The sequence below is a fragment of the Terrapene carolina genome, unplaced genomic scaffold (genome assembly GCF_002925995.2).
Source record: "Terrapene carolina triunguis isolate 2854851 unplaced genomic scaffold, T_m_triunguis-2.0 Scaffold136, whole genome shotgun sequence".
NCBI classification, from domain to species: Eukaryota; Metazoa; Chordata; order Testudines; family Emydidae; genus Terrapene; species Terrapene triunguis.
In genome coordinates, this window is record NW_020664487.1 from 13,357,382 (window position 1) to 13,377,516 (window position 20,135).

The following is a 20,135-nucleotide window of genomic DNA, read 5'->3' on the forward strand; positions in this document are numbered from 1 at the left end:
AACAACTCCCTTCATCCAGGGAGTAACTACAGGCTACTTGCCTCTCTAGCCCCAAACACACCTCCTTTCTCCCAGGGAGTGACTGCAGTTTACTTCCCTGCAGTCCCTCTCTGCTCTCAGCTCCCTGGCTTTATAGAAGCCCCACCTGTTCCCACACAGGTGATCTTCCCCTAATTAGGGCTTTCCTTTCAGCATTAATTCTCCCAGTTTGCAGCCTAATAGGTTAATTGGCTCCTCTGGCTTCCGTCCACCCCTTTGGGTCAACACCCCATCACACCCCCTTCTCCACCCTCCCCCAAAATTAAACATTTAAAAATATTCCGGTTTTATCTGAATTTCCCCTCATTCAAAAACAAGTTTATTTCAGTGTGGTGTGTGAAAGGACAGAAATTAACCCCACTTTTGTGCCCCAGGGGAATTTTAAATCCACAGTTCTAAATGAAAACGAGGGCTAGTCTATTGTACACAGTTGTCTGGGTCCATCGCCATCATACAGGTGTGCCTCTCTGTCTAATGTATTCACCCTCACCACAGCTTCTGGAGGTACCGAGCTTCTGTGATCATCCCCATTCGACAGAGGGGAAGCTGAGGCCAAGATCCTCGAAAGGTGTGCTCCAAACTGCCATTGATTTCAGTGGAAGTTAGGAGCCTAAACACCTTTGAGGCTCAGGGCCAGAGAGACCCAGGATTACATTTTCTAAAAGTGTTTAAGTGCCCAGTAGGTGTTTCCCTGGTGAGTTAGGGCTACACAGTGAGTTTCTCTGCACCGGGGGGCACCAATTCTAACATGCACTAGTGTGATGCGTGCTAACCGGCCCATACGCAAAGCTCCCTGGTGCACATTATTGAAGTGCTGTTTGAAATGGGACCACATTAACCTGCACTAGGGAACTGTTAGTGAGTAGCAGCAGGGTCCACATGGGCCACTTAGTGTCCTCTGGAATTTACCCCACTGTAGTAGCATGGACCAGCACACTGTGAAGACCAGCCCTTAGGAGCCTAACCTGCTTAGGCATTTTTGAAAATCACAGTAAGCACATACTCACGTCTCTAGGCACTTAAATCCTCTTGAAAAGTCTGAGCATAAGCAATTTGCCCAAGGTCACGTTGGAAGTCTGTGGCGGAGTATGGACTTGAAGTGAGGTCTCCGGGACCCCAAGCAGGCACCTAGCCACTGGACCACAATTCTAAGTCCCAAAGCGTCAGCCATGTGTTGCTCTAACTGAGCAGTTGCAGAGCGCTTTCTTCACCTCTTTCTTCACCTCACAAACTACCTGCTCAGCTTGCACCAATGGGGAGAACATGAGCTGCAGTTTCAGTGGTGACAAGGAAGAACACTACAGCACATTGGCTCTCAGGGAAGGAATGTAACAAATCCGGGTATTTTTCAATCACCGTTTAATGGGAGGTTCTTACATCAGTCAGATAAAGGAATAGTGAGTGCACCATGTCCTGCATGCTGGTGCATGGAGCCACATCGTGTTTGAATATTGCAGGAACCCTTCATTTTCAGCACTGCTACCAGCCCCTAATTGGCAAATCTTGCAGTATATGGTGGGGCGATGGCTCCAGTTGTACTGAGCACTGCTTTTGCTTAGCTGGTGCAATATTTTGCAGCAATTTAGAGTCTGGAGACGAATGCTGAAATAAAGCACCGGCATGTTCATCTGCTGATACTGGCAGGTTCATGAGCTGCAGTGTTCGGTAAAAGCAATGCATCATTTGACATCACAGATGCCTCCTGAGACAGTCCAAAATCCCATCTGCAAATGGAGCATAAGGTTTAAATCAGCACCTGAGAAAGAATAAGGGAAACTTCTGCTGATCTACTCTAGCTAAATGTTGGAAATTTCACTTGCCTTAAGATTAAGCACCCAGTGATGTGGCCCAGTGATTAAATTTCCAGCAGCTATATACAGTTTCTTTCTAGGGCAAATGCAAAGGAACTGACTGTCCCTACTTAATCAAACTACTCTGCTCTGTCTTCCAAGGCTGCAATCCACAGCAGAGACTGGGATCTGCTAAATTAAAACATTAGTAATAACTTAGAGAATGTTTAACAGTGATCATCACTTTACAAATAAGGATAATGATTCCCCTGTCGCCCAAGCTCCATGAGAAATAGCAAGTAAATGTTATGTTTCCTATTAAAGTGTTAAGTATTCGTAAAGCATCCCTCATTAAGAATATAATCTTGTTAACATGTTGCATCTCAAATCGCTGCGCTATCATGCTGAATGCTGGGCTACACCCTCAGCTGCTTTAAACCAAATTGGCTACGCCTCAAGAGAGCTAAGCCAATTTACATCAACTGAGGATCTGGCTCATTGGGCTTGGCACTGAACGGGTGTGAATACAAGTGTTATGGAATGAGTGATGCATATAATGGCTCTGTCATTCATCTTCGGGTTTTGTTTACATGGTGACTGGTGAAAGCTATTTTTTCTTTGCCTTTTCCCTGCTCTATTTTGTGGTAATTATGGGTGATTTTGTGTCTGTTTATGGAAGGTTGTAATTGAAATAGAAAACATCCTTAATTGACGTGGTTATTTGTTGCGCTGACGATTTGATTGCTGACTCAGAGGTTGATTGAGAACACCCTTGCTAATGACAGGCTGCAACGCTGACAGATTTGTGATGGTGTCAGAGCCTCATCTTCATTTGACACTTGCTTAAAATACAAGCAGACAGCTCTGGGCCAGATTCTTACCTCACTTACATTAGTGCCACCCTGTTGAGCTACTAGTTTAACTGAGAGGAGGATTTGGTTCCATGGCTGAAGTGGGAAATGCTCTGAGGTATCAATGTTACCTGAAAGACTGTCTGACGGCTCATCCATGGGTGCCATTTGTCGACATGAGTGGCCGTGGAACGTCAGCTCTTCTAGTTCTCCATGACTGTTGGTGCCATGGAAAAATGGGGTGTAATCTGGAAGAAAGGGGCAATATTATGCCCCACCACCCTCCCTGCCTGTAGAACCCCTCAGTGCAAACAGGTGCACCCATGCCTGCCGTATGTCAGCTCTGTGGTGAGTTACACTAGCGTACAGGGCTTGGGATGCCTTGGGATTCCTGTGTCAGCCGTGGTTAGAAAGGGCCTAGAGAGCCGCCTGCTAATGGAAGGCTGTCCTGTAGAAGGAGGATGCTCTTGTGAAGGAACCAGCACACGCCTGGGACTGAGATGATCTGGCTGTACCACAAACGTCCTGTATGTGAATGTTGTGCAAGGCACTTAGGCTGACACTGTTCACACTTGGTGCCTAAGTTTAGACAATGAAATGAAAGTGGCCTGAATTTCAGAGGTGCTGAGCACATCCTTGAAGTCAGTGAGGAGCGCATGGCGCTTTCAGGCCAATGTCCAAATATGGAACATAGACACTTATCTTTAGGGACTGAAGTTTGACACTCTCAGCCTGTACTTTCTGGGTGTCAGTTCCATCCTCTGTTTAGTTAAGATAATACTTCCCTATGCTATGCGGCTATTGTGAGCCTAAAATCACTAATGCTAGCAATCAAAAAAGGTCCCAGGATGCATGGTAAATGAGAAGATCATGGTTTTCAGTATTATAGAGTTGGCTGGGCTCAGCGGAAAGCCAGACAAGGAAGAGCCAGTGGTGGGAAGCCAGCAACGAGGACACAGCTAGCAAAGAGGCAGCAGTGGGAATATGCAGTGCTGACTGGCATGCATGGTAGGGCTCATTCAGGAATCAAGTCTTTAAATGCCCCAGCTCCCCTTTGCATCACTGGCTGCTGGAGAGGAGTGGACAGACAAACAACGTCTTCCTTTCATGGGTCTGCAGCCCCAGGGAAGCTCGCATTCATGCAGAGGGCTCAACCTCTGCCTTATTTACCCATCAGTGGAAATATGGCCCTATATAAAGTCATTTGCAATGCCAGATTATATGTCTTTAATGAAGGATCTTTAAGCCAAAATGATGGAGTGGGTTCCTCAGTTGTTTATTGGGCATAAATTTCCTGCTCTTTAATGATAAAAATGATTATAAATTTGTCTTGGGAATGTGGTTTGGCTTAAATATATGTGGTTATACCCTTATTATAGAAAGGGCTATAAAACACAATCAAAATAATGTTCTATAAAATATTATAAATACAAAATAAATATGACATAACCATCGTGGTTTAAAAATATATATATCCATAAAGCAGATCCTTCTTGATTTCATAGCAAATTAATGAACTAACTATGCAGAAAGCACTAGCTGTATACCTACTTTTATAATAACACTGGATGCCTACTTTGATTAAAACGCTTTCCATTTATATAGAAAGCCTGTCATACAAAAGGGTTGCAAAGTGCTTTACAGACTGTTGATACAGTATATAGAGATCAGTTCACCATAAAATGAAATGCAGCCACCTCTGGGGTGACAACTATTCTCCATCAGCAACACCACAAACCAGTTTTTGGTTGCAGGAGTTCAAAATAACTTATCAAAAGAACCTGATGCTGAGAACAGTCTAATGAGAGGTAGATGACTTGGTGGGTTCCTTCTAAGGATGCTGGGCTGTTTGGAGATGGAGCCTGGGCAGGAAGCAGGCAGCTACTGCCACCCTTCCCCAGCCAGGCTCTCCCAGGCAGCTGGCTATGCCACACAGAGCAGCGACCAGGAGCAGCCCCATCCCACTCTTCATCTGGGCTTGGCTGCCAGGGAGAGCAACTGAATGTGCTGGGGGTGAGGAGCCTCCCCCCGGGTAACGTGAGGTGGGAAGGGAGCAGGGAGAGCGCAGAGGCCCCGGGCTGGGGGTGGGGTGGAGACATGTGTCCTCCCCTTTAGCTTGTGCCCCCCCACCCAGTATGGGGAGGCATCAATTGTCTCCGAAATTTGATAATTGAGGGCTCTTAATCTAGCAGTCAAAGGCCTAAGAACAAACAATAGGTGGAAGTTGAAGCTAGACAAATTCATACTAGAAATAAAGTGCACATTTTTAACAGTGAGGGTAATTAACCAGTGGAACAATTTACTGAGGATTTGATAGATTGGACATTTTAAAATCAAGATTGGATGGTTTTCTAGATGATATGTTCTAGTTCAAACACAGCTTTGCGCTTGAAGTAGAAATTACTTCAGGGATGTCCTATGGCCTGTGTTATACAGCAACAGTCAGAATGTCACTATGAGTCAAGTCTTCAGCTGGTGTAGCAGGATGATGATGGTGTGACATTCTGTACCTCGGGGGAACACCCAGCACCCCCATGTTCATCCTTATAATTTGATTGTGTGGTATCTAATGCAAAGTGTGTCACGTTGGGTGGCTTCGGAAGGTTCATGATGCACTGAGCATTGTTGTTATAGCAATGTTATAGGTTGCAATTTCATGTATATAGTTATGAGGCTGAAAATGTGTTCTCATGGCTTAAAGCAAGCCCAGACAAAAACAAGAGCAGAGGGGCAGTTCACACCTCATCAGGGCATGAGCAGGAGGTTGGACTAGATGACCTCCTGAGGTCCCTTCCAACCCTGATATTCTATGATTCTATGTATGGGACAAACTCTGCCCAGCCTCACAGGAACAAAGGACACTGGCCTAGGCAACAACAAAGGATCTGTTGGACTCTCGAGTGAGTAACCCCCCTTCCTTTGGTCAGATTGGGACTGCGATGAGGTAATGCTCACCTGACTCTGAAGGGGGGTGAGGGGGCAAAGCCAAGAGGGAAGAAAGAACATGATAAAAGGGAAAGACGTTTGCCATGCTCTCTCTGTCTCTTCCACCTACATCTAGAGACACCACATCAAGCGACTGAAGCGCTGATCAAAGGGGAGAGCTTACATGCCAGAGGCTGTGTTTGAACAGCCCAGGAGTGGGGGTTCTCACAGCAGAGCAGGGTAAGGCTGGCTCCCAGAGTCAAGGATTGTGAAATTCTCAGGGAGATTAGACAGGCTACAAAAACAGAAACCCCAATAATAATGGGGGATTTCAACTATCCTCATACAGATTGGGTACATGGCACCTCAGGACAGGATACAGAAATAAAGTTTCTACACACCACTAATGACTGCTTCTTAGGACAGCTAGTACTGAAACCCACCAGGGGAGAGGCAGTTCTTGATTTAGTCCTAAGTGGAGCACAGGATCTCATAGACTCATAGACTTTAAGGTCAGAAGGGACCATTATGATCATCTAGTCTGACCTCCTGCACAACACAGGCCACAGAATCTCACCCACCCACTCCTGTATCAAACCCGTAACCTAGTCTGACCTCCTGCACAACGCAGGCCACAGGATCTCACCCACCCACTCCTGTATCAAACCCGTAACCTATGTCTGAGCTATTGAACTCCTCAACTTGTGATTTAAAGACTTCAAGGTGCAGAGAATCCTCCAGCAAGTGATCCATGCCCCACGCTGCAGAGGAAGGCGAAAACCCCCCAGGGCCTCTGCCAATCTGCCCTGGAGGAAAATTCCTTCTCGACCCTAAATATGGCGATCAGCTAAACCCTGAGCACGTGGGCAAGACTCACCAGCCAGCACCCAGGAAAGAATTCTCTGTAGCAACTCAGATCCCGCCTTGTCTAGTGTCCCATCACAGGCCATTGGGCATATTTACCGCTAATAGTCAAAGATCAATTAATTGCCAAAATTAGGCTATCCCATCAAACCATCCCCTCCATAAACTTATCAAGCTTAGTCTTGAAGCCAGATATGTCTTTTGCCTCCACTGCTCCCCTTGGAAGGCTGTTCCAGAGCTTCACTCCTCTGATGGTTAGAAACCTTCATCTAATTTCAAGTCTAAACTTCCTGATGGCCAGTTTATATCCATTTGTTCTTGTGTCCACACTGGTACTGAGCTTAAATAGTTCCTCTCCCTCCCTGGTATTTATCCCTCTGACATATTTATAGAGAGCAATCATATCTCCCCTCAGCCTTCTTTTGGTTAGGCTGAACAAGCCAAGCTCTTTGAGTCTCCTTTCATAAGACAGGTTTTCCATTCCTCGGATGATCCTAGTAGCCCTTCTCTGTACCTGTTCCAGTTTGAATTCATCCTTCTTAAACATGGGAGACCAGAACTGCACACAATATTCCAGATGAGATCTCACCAGTGCCTTGTATAACAGTACTAACACCTCCTTATCTCTATTGGAAATACCTCACCTGATGCATCCCAAGACCGCATTAGCTTTTTTCACAGCCATATCATATTGGTGGCTCATAGTCATCCTCTGATCAACCAATACTCCGAGGTCTTTCTACTCCTCTGTTATTTCCAAGTGATGCATCCCCAGATTATAACAAAAATTCTTGTTATTAATCCCTAAATGCATGACCTTGCACTTTTCACTATTAAATTTCATCCTATTACTATTACTCCACTTTACAAGGTCATCCAGATCTTCCTGTAGGATATCCCGGACCCTTTCTGTATTGGCAATACCTCTCAGCTTCGTGTCATCTGCAAACTTCATTAGCACATTCCCACTTTTTGTTCCAAGGTCAGTAATAAAAAGATTAAATAAGATTGGTCCCAAAACCAATCCCTGAGGAAATCCACTAGTAACCTCCTTCCAGCCTGACAGTTCACCTTTCAGTATGACCCGTAGTCGTCTTCCCGTTAACCAGTTCCTTATTCACTTTTCAATTTTGATATTGATCCCCATCTTTTCCAATTTAGCTAATAATTCCCCATGTGGAACCGTATCAAATGCCTTACTGAAATCGAGGTAAATTAGATCCACTGTGTTTCCTTTGTCTCAAAAATCTGTTACCTTCACAAAGAAGGAGATCAGGTTGGTTTGGCACAATCTACCTTTTGTAAAACCATGTTCTATTGTGTCCCAATTACCATTGACCTCAATGTCCTTAACTACTTTCTCCTTCAACACTTTTTCCAAGTCCTTGCATACAACAGATGTCAAACTAACAGGCCTGTAGTTACCCAGATCACTTTTTTTTCCCTTTCTTAGAAATAGGAACTATGTTAGCAATTCTCCAGTCCTGAGTTTACAGATTCATTAAAAATTCTTGCTAATGGGCTTGCGATTTCATGTGCCAGTTCCTTTAATATTCTTGGATGAAGATTATCTGGGCCCCCTGATTTAGTCTCATTAAGATGTTTGAGTTTGGCTTCTACCTCGGATGTGGTAATATCTACCTCCATATCCTCATTCTCATTTGTCATCCTACCATTATCCCTAAGCTCCTCATTAGCCTCATTAAAGAGTGAGGCAAAGTATTTGTTTAGGTATTGGGCCATGCCTAAATTATCCTTAACCTCCACTCCATCCTCAGTGTTTAGCGATCCCACTTCTTCTTTCTTTGTTTTCTTCTTATTTATATGGCTATAGAACCTTTTACTATTGGTTTTAATTCCCTTTGCAAGGTCCAACTCTACATGGCTTTTGGCCTTTCTCACTTTATCCCTACATGTTCTGACCTCAATAAGGTAGCTTTCCTTGCTGATCCCTCCCATCTTCCACTCCTTGTAGGCTTTATGCTTTTTTTTAATCACCTCTCTGAGATGCTTGCTCATCCAACTTGGTCTATAACTCCTGCCTATTAGTTTTTTCCCCTTTCTTGGGATGCAGGCTTCTGATAGTTTCTGCAACCTTGACTTGAAAAATATCCAGGCCTCCTCCTCCTTTAGATCCACAAGTTCTTCAGTCCAATCCACTTCCCTGACTAATTTCCTTATTTTTTTAAAGTTAGCCCCTTTGAAATAAAAAACCCTAGTCACAGATCTATTTTTGTTTATCCTTCCATTTAGTTTGAACTGAATTAACTCATGATCGCTCGAACCAAGGTTGTCCCCTACAACCATTTCTTCTATGAGGTCCTCACTATTCACCAACACCAAATCTAAAATGGCATCCCCTCTTGTTGGTTCAGCAACTACTTGGTGAAGGAATCCATCAGCTATCGCATCCAGGAAAATCTGAGCCCTATTATTACTACTAGCACTTGTCCTCCAGTCTATATCTGGGAAGTTAAAGTCTCCCATGATCACACAATTCCCATTAGTATTTACTTCATTAAAAAACATGAAAGAGGTCTCCATCCATATCCAAATTGGATCCCAGTGGTCTATAGCACACCCCAAGCACTATCCCAGGGGAGGCTCTAGTAGCTTTCTTCCCCAATATGATTTTTGCCCAGACAGACTCTGTCTTATCCATTCCATCCCTTCTTATTTCTTTACAGTCTATCTCATCGTTGATATACAATGCTACTCCACCACCTTTGCCTTTATTTCTATCTTTCCTAAACAGCACATACCCTTCAATACCTGTACTCCAGTCATGACTACTATTCCACCATGTTTCTGTTATCCCTATAATATCTGGTTTCACTTCCTACACCAATAGCTCTAGTTCCTCCATTTTGTTACCTAGGCTCATCGCATTAGTGTACAAACATCTTAATTTTTGCTGTTTGGCTTCTCTCTTTACCCTATTAGGCACAGACATTCTACCACCAATTTCACCTATTAGACCGGTATCTACACTACCCTTCCGCCTTATGTCCAGTCTCCTACCTACGGCTGTATCCTTTCTAACTTTGTTTTCTTCTCTCTCAGTGTTAAAATCTGGCGTGGAGATTACCTGGACATCTCCCAACCATCTCCCCCAAATTCCTAGTTTAAAGCTCTCTTAACCAGTTGTGCCAGCCTCCATCCTAGAAGTCTGTTTCCCTCCCTACTTAAGTGAAGTCCATCCCGAGAGAACAGTCCTCTGTCTATGAATGCCTCCCAGTGGCCATACATCCCAAAGCCCTCCTTATAGCACCACTGCCTGAGCCATCTGTTGATCATCATAATCTTGTCACATCTTTGTTGCCCTTCTCTAGGAACAGGCAGAATCCCCCTGAAGATCACCTGACCCTCAATTTCCTTAAGCATTTTCCCCAGCCTGGCATAGTCTCCCTTGATAGGCTCCAGCGAGAATCTAGCTGAATCATTTGTTCCCACATGAAGGACAATCAGTGGATTCTTTCCCGCTCCTGTTAGGATCCTCTTCAGCCTCAGGTCCACATCCTATATCTTAGCACCTAGCAGACAGCTCACCCTTCTGTTCTCTGGATCAGCTCTAGTTACAGGCCTGTCTATTCTTCTTAGTAAGGAGTCCCCAATCACGTAGACCTGCCTTTTCGTGGTGATGGTGCGATTCTCCGGTCTATCCCCTGTTCCCTCTGTCTGCAAGTCCTCTCGATTCCTATTTTCCCTTGCAATCCTACGCAATCCATCCCGTGTCCTCCTGGGGCTCATATTTGGTGTTGTTATCTCCATTGACTCTTCCCCTCTTCCCATAAGACTAGCTACTCTTCTCGTCTTCCTTGCCCTCTCACCTTCAGCAACCACCTGCTGTGCCCCTTCTTCATTTTCCAGCTCTGCAAACCTGTTCCTGAGCTCTATTTCTCCTTCACTAGCCCATCTTTTCCTCTGCCTGTTTCATTTAGTCACATGCTTCCACTTTCCTCACCCAGCAGTCTCCCCTCAGAGTTCTTTGGTCCTGCTCCCATCTGCAAGTCTGAGCTTTTCCCTTCAGCCTCCTCATGTCTTTGCTCCATCATCTGCTCGAACCCCCTTCTAAACTCAACCAGAGTTTCCACCTGCATCTCCAATCCTCGGATCTTTTCTTCCATCAGCTCTATCAGGCGGCACTTCATGCAGACGAAACTCTTTTGAGGTACCCCCTCCAGGATCATGTACATGCCGCAGCTTCCGCATCCAGTCATCTTCATTGCATCGTCCACTGCTTGGGTCACTACTACTGCTGCCTCTGTATCTGTCATAGCCTTCTCACCTAAGTCCTGTTAGTCCGGGAAACACAAACCAAACCAAAACACCACCACCCACAGCAACACAAACCCCCAACAAGCACCAAAACACTGCCAGACCACCACACACTCCCTTCACTAGCCTGGCTCTTAGTCTTCCTCTCAAACTCCCCTTGCAAACTCCCCTGTTTACAGCTCTGTTTGCTGTCTTGTGCCGCTGCAGCTGTCTAGAAGAAGAAGTAACCATAACTGAACCACTTGGTAACAGAGAACATAATATATTTAAATTTAACATCCTTGTAAGGAGAAAAGTACCAGAGAAACCCACCACAGTAGCATTTAACTTCAGAAAGCAGAATGTAGCAAGGCCTTATTGAAATTCCAGGAGACAGAAGGAGGAGGGGCGGCCCCGGGGGCCAGGCAACCAGGGTTTCCCGCTGGTTACAAAGCTGACGCCCTCCCGGGTCTCAGGGTCCCAGGCACCCCTCTGTGCTGGGCCAGCGGGCAGTCCCTCCAGACGTGCCCCATCGCCTGGCAGAGGTAGCACCAGGCCTCCCCCGAGGAAAAGTGCACCCGGTAGGGGGCCCCCTGGTGGGGTACCAAAAAGGACCCCTCTAATGCCTCCCCACTGGCGGGGGGGCAACAGGGTTCACTCAAGCGGCCCCACCCATGGTCTCCTCCGCCATTGTGGCAAGGGACAGAAGGTTGCACTGGTGGGGGGGGAGAAGGAAGGGGGAGGTGGGAAGGGTAAAAGCCAACCACACCTCCCCGCTAGGCTGTGGGCAGTGAAGGAGGATGCCAATGTGGGGGAGGGTGAGACCGATCGAAACAAGGAAGTGGGGGGTGATCACCAGCATGGGATGAGGATACCAGCTCCCCCAGCTGCACTGGGAGGGGAGGGCTGTAATATCATTGGGGGGGTGCAGTGAGCAGAGAGGAGCAATGTAAAAAGGGGAAGGTGCACAAGCGCTTAGGGAGGGGACATGAATACATAAATAAAATAAAAATTAAAAGGAGGAAGCCCATAAAGCAATCAGTGGGCCACTGGATGATCGAGTTGGTAAAGGAATATTCAAGGAAGACAAAGTCATTGTGGAGAAGCTAAGCGAATTCTTTGCATCAGTTTTCACTGCAGATGATGTGGAGGAGATCGCCACACCCAGAACATTCTCTTTAGGTGACAAATCTGAAGAATTGTCCCACATTGAGGTGTCAATAGAGGAGGCTTGGGACCAAACTCATAAATTAAACAGTAATAAATTACCAGGACCAGATGGTATTCAACAAGAGTTCTGAAGAAACTCATATATGAAATTAAAGAAATGCTAACTGTTGTATGTAACTTATTTGGTAGGCTCATGAGGTAATCCTAGCAATTACAGGATGGAAAACCTAACTTCAGTACCAAACAAACTGGTTGACACTATAGTGAAGAACAGAATGATCAGATACAGAGATGAACGCAATGTGTTGGGGAAGAGTCAACACAATTTTTGTAAAGGGAAATCATGCCTCACCAATCTATTAGAATTCTTTGTGGAGATCACCAAGTATGTGGACAAAGATGATCCAGTGGATATAATGTACTTGGACTTTCAGAAAGCCTTTGACAAGGTCCCTGACCAAAGGTTCTAAAGCAAAGTCAGCAGTCATAGGATAAGAGGGAAGGTGCTCTCTTGGATCAGTAATGGGTTAAAAGACAGGAGATCAAAGGTTAGTAATAAATTATCAGTTTTCACAAGAGAAAAGATAAATAGGGGGATCCACCAAGTATCTGTACCAGGACCAATGCTGTTCAACATATTCATAAATGATCTGGACAAAGGGGGTAAATATTGAGGTGGCAAATAATACAAAATTACTCCAGATAGTTAAGTCCAAAGCAAACTGTGAATAGTTACAAAGGGTATGTCTACACTACCTGCCGGATTGGCGGGTAGCGATTGATCTATCGGGGATCGATTTATCGCGTGTAGTGTAGATGCGATAAATCGATCCCCAATTGCTCTCCCGTCGACTGCTGAACTCCAGCTCGGCGAGAGGCGGAAGCAAAGTCGATGGGGGAGCCATGGCCGTTTACCCCGCGCCGCGAGGACGCAAAGTAAGTAATTTTAATTCGATCTAAGATACGTCGACTTCAGCTACGCTATTCTCGTAGCTGAACTTGCGTATCTTAGATCGATTCCCCCCCCCCAGTGTAGACCAGCCCAAAGGGATCTCACTAAACTTGATGACTGGGCAACAAAATGGTCAATGAAATTCAATGTTGAAAAGTGCAAAATAATCTCCATTGGAAAAAAATAATCCGAACTATACATACAAAATAATGGAGTCTAAATTAACTGTTATTATTCAAAAAGGGTCTTGGAGTACAATTGGGAAACAGATAGATAATAAAACAGAAAATATCATAATGTCAGTATAAAAATCCATGGTACACCTACACCCTGACTACAGTTTACAGATCTGGTTGCCCCATCTCAAAAAAGATATATTAGAATTGGAAAAAATTACAGAGAATGGCAACAAAAATTATTAGGGTTATGGAACACCTTCTGTATGATAAAAAGACTGGGACTGATCATTTTAGAAAAGAGACATCTAAGGGGGCTAAAATAGAGGTCTATAAAATTATGAATGGTGTGAAGAAAGTGAATAGTGAAGTGTGATTTATCCTTTCACATAACAGGGGGTCACCCAATGAAATTAATAGGCAGCAGGTTTACAACAAACAAAAGGAAGTACTTCTCCACACAACACACAGTCAACCTGTGGAACTCACTGCCAGGGGATAATGTGAAAGTCAAAAGTGTAACCTGGTTCAAAAAAGAATGAAATAAGTTCATGGAGGATGAATCCTCCAATGACTATTAGTCAAGATGGTCAGGGACACAACCCCATGCTCTGGGTGTCCCTAAACCTGCAAATGCCAGAAACTGGGACTGGACGACAGGAGATGGATCACTCGATAATTGCCATGTTCTGTTCATTCTCTCTGAAGCATCTGGTGCAAGCTTCTATCAGAAGACAGGATACTGTGCTAGATGGATCATTGTTCTGACCCAGTATGGGTCATTCTTATGTTCAAACTATAGAATGTCATGCTTATATCTTTGGAGGTTGTCAGTTCATTCCTGGTGTTGGCCAAAATGGCAGCCCTCACACAACAAAGTGGAGAGCCAGGCATGGGGAGAACAGCCCCTCAGGTTCAGATAGGTCTCCATTACAAACCCCTCAGGTTACTTATTAATCTTCATAGATCATCCATGGTTATGGCCTAATTTTAAAATATTTTGTCATAAAGGTATATTCTCTTTACTGACTTAGAAGGTGCAACCACCTAAGTCACAAACATCACTCGCTGTGGGACATGGGTTTTCCTTGATTGTCTCCAATCCAAGTACAGATCAGCCCCAACCCTCTGAGCTTATACACTTATAACATTATCAAAGTAAAAATAATGTATTTAACTCAACAATAAGCCCTCGGGCTGGGATCTTCAGAGGGTCCTGAGAGTTTGATTGTCAATAAGCTTGGAAATTTATGGAAGCTAGGTGCATAACTCCCTTAACCTCCTTGTGAAATTATCGGATGGGGTTTTTAACAAGAAACATGCACTGACTCTCCTTTCTCAAATGTCAGAGTGGTAGCCGTGTTAGTCTATATCAGTAAAAACAACAAGGAGATTTGTTAGTCTCTAAGGTGCCACGAGGACTCCTCATTGTTTTTTCTCCTTTCTCAGAGCTGATCAGAGGGAAGAGAAAACACATTTTTCCAGCAGAGAAAGCAGATTAAAAACAAAGATTTTAAGATCACTTTGTACTGACAAAAGTGACCGTTCCACCTTCTGTTCCCTGGCACGCAGCAAGCACACATTTTAAATAATTCATGCCAACCTTAAACATTTTAAATGGAGAAGGGAAGCTTTTCTAACAGGTCAGTGAGTAAGAGACAGAGGGAAAAGAAACTTTAAAAAAGTTGAAAATGTCTATGAATCATTTTAAAGTGAAGTATTTTATTCATATTTTCCACTGAATAGTGTCTTTTAAAAGCATCTGAGCTGAACATGTACTTACAATGATTCCTCTTGATGAATTTTTTTCATTGCAATACAGTTTAATCCTTTTAGTTTGATTTAAAATAACGCAAAGCAAAGAAGAGCAAATATTTAAAAGATTTGTGCATCTTGCAAGATTAAAGTTACAGTACCTTAATCTCCTGTGGAAACATAGACACATTTTTAATGGGTTCTTCATTTATTATTTTAAGGAAAGCATTTTCAGCTAGATAAAATAATAATAATAAAAGCATAGTAACTCTTTATATAAACTATTGTTTAACAGATGCTTGCCTTGCTCAGGAAGAAAGACTATAAGACCGCAAGCTCTTCACGGTAAGGACCATCTCTTTTGTTCTGTATTCATAAAGCGCCTAGAACAATGGGGCCTGAGCCATGCCTGGGGACCGGCTGCAAAACAAACGACAATAACTTATATGGTAGTGGGATACTCCTCCCCCATTAGCCCAGCTGCAGGTGGGTGTGGTTTGGGAGTAGCGGGGGGAATGGGTGACACAGAGTGATCTGTTATTCAGTGCCAGTTGCCAGGCAGGTGCTGTTAGGTGAGAGTTCTGGCTGCCTTGAAGGTTGTTGCATTTTTTAGCCAAGGTGGCCTTGCCTTATTCCCTTGCATTCCCCTCCTGATACAATATTAGTCAAACACAAGAATCTTTTGCTAACGTACATGCCCCTGTGTCCTTTGGGTCCTTCTGAAACACACAGGTGCAATTCCACAGCTCCAGGTGTATGAAAACCTGGGAGCGGAAAGGTATTGGGGGGCATCAACAGGAATTGTTTGATGTAGAGACTCCCACCCTGAACCCCGACAAAGCCAGGAAATGAAGAGTCCAGGCGATATGTCCTACTGGAGAATAAGCAGACACAGCTTACTTCCTCCCTTGTTCTGAGGAAGGAGAAAACCTCTCAACATGTGAAGCAGCTCTGATTGGCTGCCTTTCCCCAAGAGGGAGAGGAGAAGGGATGGGCAGTCAGAGACAGTTTCCCAACAGACTGATGGTTTTTCTGTAGGAGGGTACGAAAACTTGCAGGCTATGGGAAAAACCCTGAAGAGTTGGTAGCCCTATTACTCAGATGCCTACATATGGACTAGGAGTCTGATGTAACTACATCCTTAATTGTAAGCAGTGAGTACTCCGTTAGGTATCTCAGTGTTGCTGACATCATGGATTACTCACATGTTTAAGCCTTGCGCTAAAAGTATTAACTGAAATGTCATCCAAATCACACACGTGTTCCTAATCTTCCTTAGGTGGGTGCTTGTCCCCCTGCTTCCTCCATCTCCTTGCTCCATGTGTTCCCTTCAAATTTGCCATGTTAGTTCAGGTCAGGAGTTTTAAATCAGTTTACATTTAGTCTACTGCAGCCCAGCGGGTCCTTTAGTACTGAATGTAAGCAGAAGAACACACCCCTTTGAAGTCCCCTCACAGTGACAGAACATAAGTGAATAAACCCCTAACACTTGTTTTGGTCTTGTAAGCTGTACTCCACTTTAACTAAGCATACTCCTCATTCCAATAGCAATAAAATATGCTTAGACCTGGTTGGGAAATTTTTCATCGAAACATTGACCAGGAAAATACTGTTTTCATCTAACCCAAAGTGTTTTGGAAAGTGTGTCAATTTCCTATGGGGGAAAAAGATCAGAATTCCAAACAGAAACTTCAGAATTCTGAAACGAACAGTTTCCGAAATCAAAATGTTTCAAAATTTCTGATTTACATGAAATTTCCAATAAAACAACCCAAAACAATGTTTGTGTTTGTTCTGATTTGGACCAAAACCAGATTTCAACATGTTCTAAGACCTGGAAATTCCGAGTTTCCACCTGCTCTAGCTGTGGCAGAGCATTAGCAGCACAGTGCTGAGCAAAGCCTGGAATTGCTGAGATCCTCAACTAGCACTGAAAGCAAAGAAAGCTGAAAGTGCTCGGCGTCCTTGCAGGATCGAGCCTCTGGTGTCCTTAGTGGGTGGTTTAGGACAATCTTTGGCTTTTTTGCCTTTCACAGTGCACAAGAGCCTGGTAATGCATTTCCTGTTTTAACCTATTACTGTCATTGTAATGCTGTTATTATGAAGGCACCAATATCACTGCGAAGGTGCCAGTGCCCTGTTTTAACCATAATCAAAGCATCATTATCTCTATATAATAAATAAATAGATGTGTGTCTATGCTAAGAGTCCTAGACTATTGTGATATCAGCAATAACTCTACCAACCGCCACCCTTACTCTACAAATACTTTGCATGCAACAATTCCATTGGTTGTAATGAGTCAGTGATATAAGAGAGACTGCACAGATGGTGGATTATTTGGTCCAACTGCCAGAGTTGCTTAAAGGTTGGTTTGCCAGCTGTGCAACTCAACACAAACTCCCCAATGCAACCCAAACATAATCCCCCAGGGTAACTCCCTAGACACAACTAAACACAACCACCCCCATCCCACAAAATAGCCCCAAACACACATACTTCCTCACCCCAGCAAACACCCCTGCTTAAATCAATACACAATTCCCAAGCACCACACACACTCATCAATTTATGGTTTCTTAGAGCTGCCTGCCAGGAAGCAGGATACTCCAGAGAGTTGTCTAGGACAGAGTCTCGAACCTTTCACTCCCACCACTTTCCTAACTAACAGCCAGCCCGGAGAGCTACATCAACAGTTGCTCAGGCAGGTTGTGTTGCATGTCAATCTGAAGTGCAGGAGGGGTGACACGTCAGAAGGGTGTGAAACTGCTGTTATTTTAACCAAAGTTGTAGAAAACAGGAAACTCTACCCTCACTTATCCTGCAGCAATCTGTACCTACCTGAAATTATCATACTTACTATAAAACCGTCAACTTCAGGGACAAAGCCACAGGTCATCACTAATTATTTTACTATCCCAAAGGGGCTCCTCTAAAGGAAAGTGTCATAAACATACAGCTAAGGGAAGCATAAAATCCCTCCTTTACCTGTAAGGGGTTAAGAAGCACAAATAACCTGGTTGGCACCTGACCAAAGGGACCAATGAGGGAAGAAGATCCTTTCAAATCTGTGCGGGGAGGTTTTGTTTGTGCTTTTTGTTGTTCTCTCCGGGACAGAGAGGGACCAGGGCAGGAAAAACCATCTCCTAAAACCCTGCCTGAAATAAGCATCCAAGATTACAAAAATTGTAAGTAATAGCAAGGAAATGTGTTAGCTTATCTTTTGTTTTAGCTTGTGAATTGTCCCTATGCTAAGAGGGAGGTTTATTCCTGTTTTTGTAACTTTGCAGTTTTGCCTAGAGGGGAATCCTCTGTGTTTTAAATCCTATTACCCTGTAAAATTACTTTCCATCCTGATTTTACAGAGGTGCTGCTTTTACTTTTTTCTTCATAATAAAGTTCTGCTTTTAAGAACCTGATTGGTTTTTAGTGTCCTAAACCCCAAGAGTCTGGTCTGTGCTCACCTTGTTTACCCATTTGGTTGGTATATTATTCTCAAACCTCCCCAGGAAAGAGGGTGAAGGGGCATGGGGGGATATTTTGGGGAAACAGGAACTCCAAGTGGTCCTTTTCCTGAATCTTTGTCTAACTCACTTGGTGGTGGCAGCGATACCGTCAAAGGACAAGGAAGAGTTTCTGCCTTGGGAAAGTTTTTAACCTAAGCTGGTAGAAATAAGCTTAGGGGGTCTTTCATGCAGTCCCCACCTCTGTACTCCGGAGTTCAGAGTGGGGAGTGAACTCTGACAGAAAGCTACTTAAAATCCTAAAAAAAAAGGAGTTGTGTTTGTATATTCATTAATTAAAACTATCATCTGGGCAATTCAATTGTATAAAGATTTTGATTCCACCCCTCTCACAGTTGGATTGCCATGTATAAAATGCCTAGACTGCTCCATTTCCTTATCCCTACTGCTTTTTTGAATGCAACATGTTAATCAATGACATACAGTTGACTGAATAATCAATGTTTCATTACTACTGATGGCTCTTTTAGATAGCTCGTGAGAGAACAGGGCATTCATAATTAAGGATAATCAACTCTGAGACGCTGGGACTCTAAGGAAAGATTTATACTGTTGTCAACTAAACACTGAGAAATTCCTGGAAGGAAAAAAAAAAGTTGTGTTTGTACTAAGCTGCAAAGAGAAGAAAGGAAGGCTGGCCTGGGAATCGGGAGACTGGGGTTCAAGTTTCTGCTCTGACACAAGGTTTCCTGTCTGGCCTTGATCAAGTCACTGAGCCTCAGTTTCCCATTTGTAAAATAGCACCTCCCTGCCTCATAGTGGTGTGGTGAGGATAAATACATTGCAGATTGTGAGACACTCAGATACTGTGGTAATGTGGGCCATATAAGCACCTACGTTACATATCGTACAAGCAAGAAATAAGCAAACCAGGTAGATCACCAAATCTAATCTCCATGCCAGGTTGACTGTGCACTGTGTGAAGACATACTTCCTTTTGTTTGTTTTAAACCTGTTGCCTATTAATTTCATTGGGTGACCCCCTCGTTCTTGTGTTATGTGAAGGGGTAAATAACACTTCCCTTTTCACTTTCTTCACACCGTTCCTGATTTTATAGACCTCTATCATATCCCCCCTTAGTCGTCTCTTTTCCAATCTGAATAGTGCCAATCTTTTTAATCACTCCTCATACCGAAGCTGTTCCATACCCCTAATCATTTTTGTTGCCCTTCCTTTTCTATTTCTAATATATCTTTTTTTGAGATGGATCAACCAGAACTGTAATCAGAATTCAACGTGTGGCATACCATGGATTGATATAGTGTCATTTTTATATTTACTGTCTTATTACCTAACCCTTTCCTAATGTTTCCTAATGTTCTGTTCACTTTTTTGACTGCCGCTGTACATTGAGCAGATGTTTTCAGAAAACTATCTAGATTGACTTCAAAACCTATGCCGTCATTCCTATATATTTTGTACCCTTGGTATTACTGTGTCCATTGATTGACATCTTTATAAAAAGCTTGGTGATACCTATTATATCACTAACTTCATTTAATACCAGGCACTCAAGTTCACTCATCTTAGTATTTAGACTTCTCACATTTGCACTTATAAAATTTGTCACATTTTGTTGTCTGACTTCATGTGATGTAAATGAATGTGGGGAATGGTTTTCCCATCTCATGGATGTGTTTGAGATTTCAAAAAAATTTCCTGATGAAACTGAGAACTGTTGAGATTTTTCTTCTTCCATGAAAAAGAGAGCCACCAACCCTACTATAGCCAATTGTCTCATTCAGTGTAGAGACATGAACCTTGGTCTGCCACATGCCAGGTGAGTGCCCTATGAACCAATCCATTGGCTACTCTAGAGTTGCATTCTCTC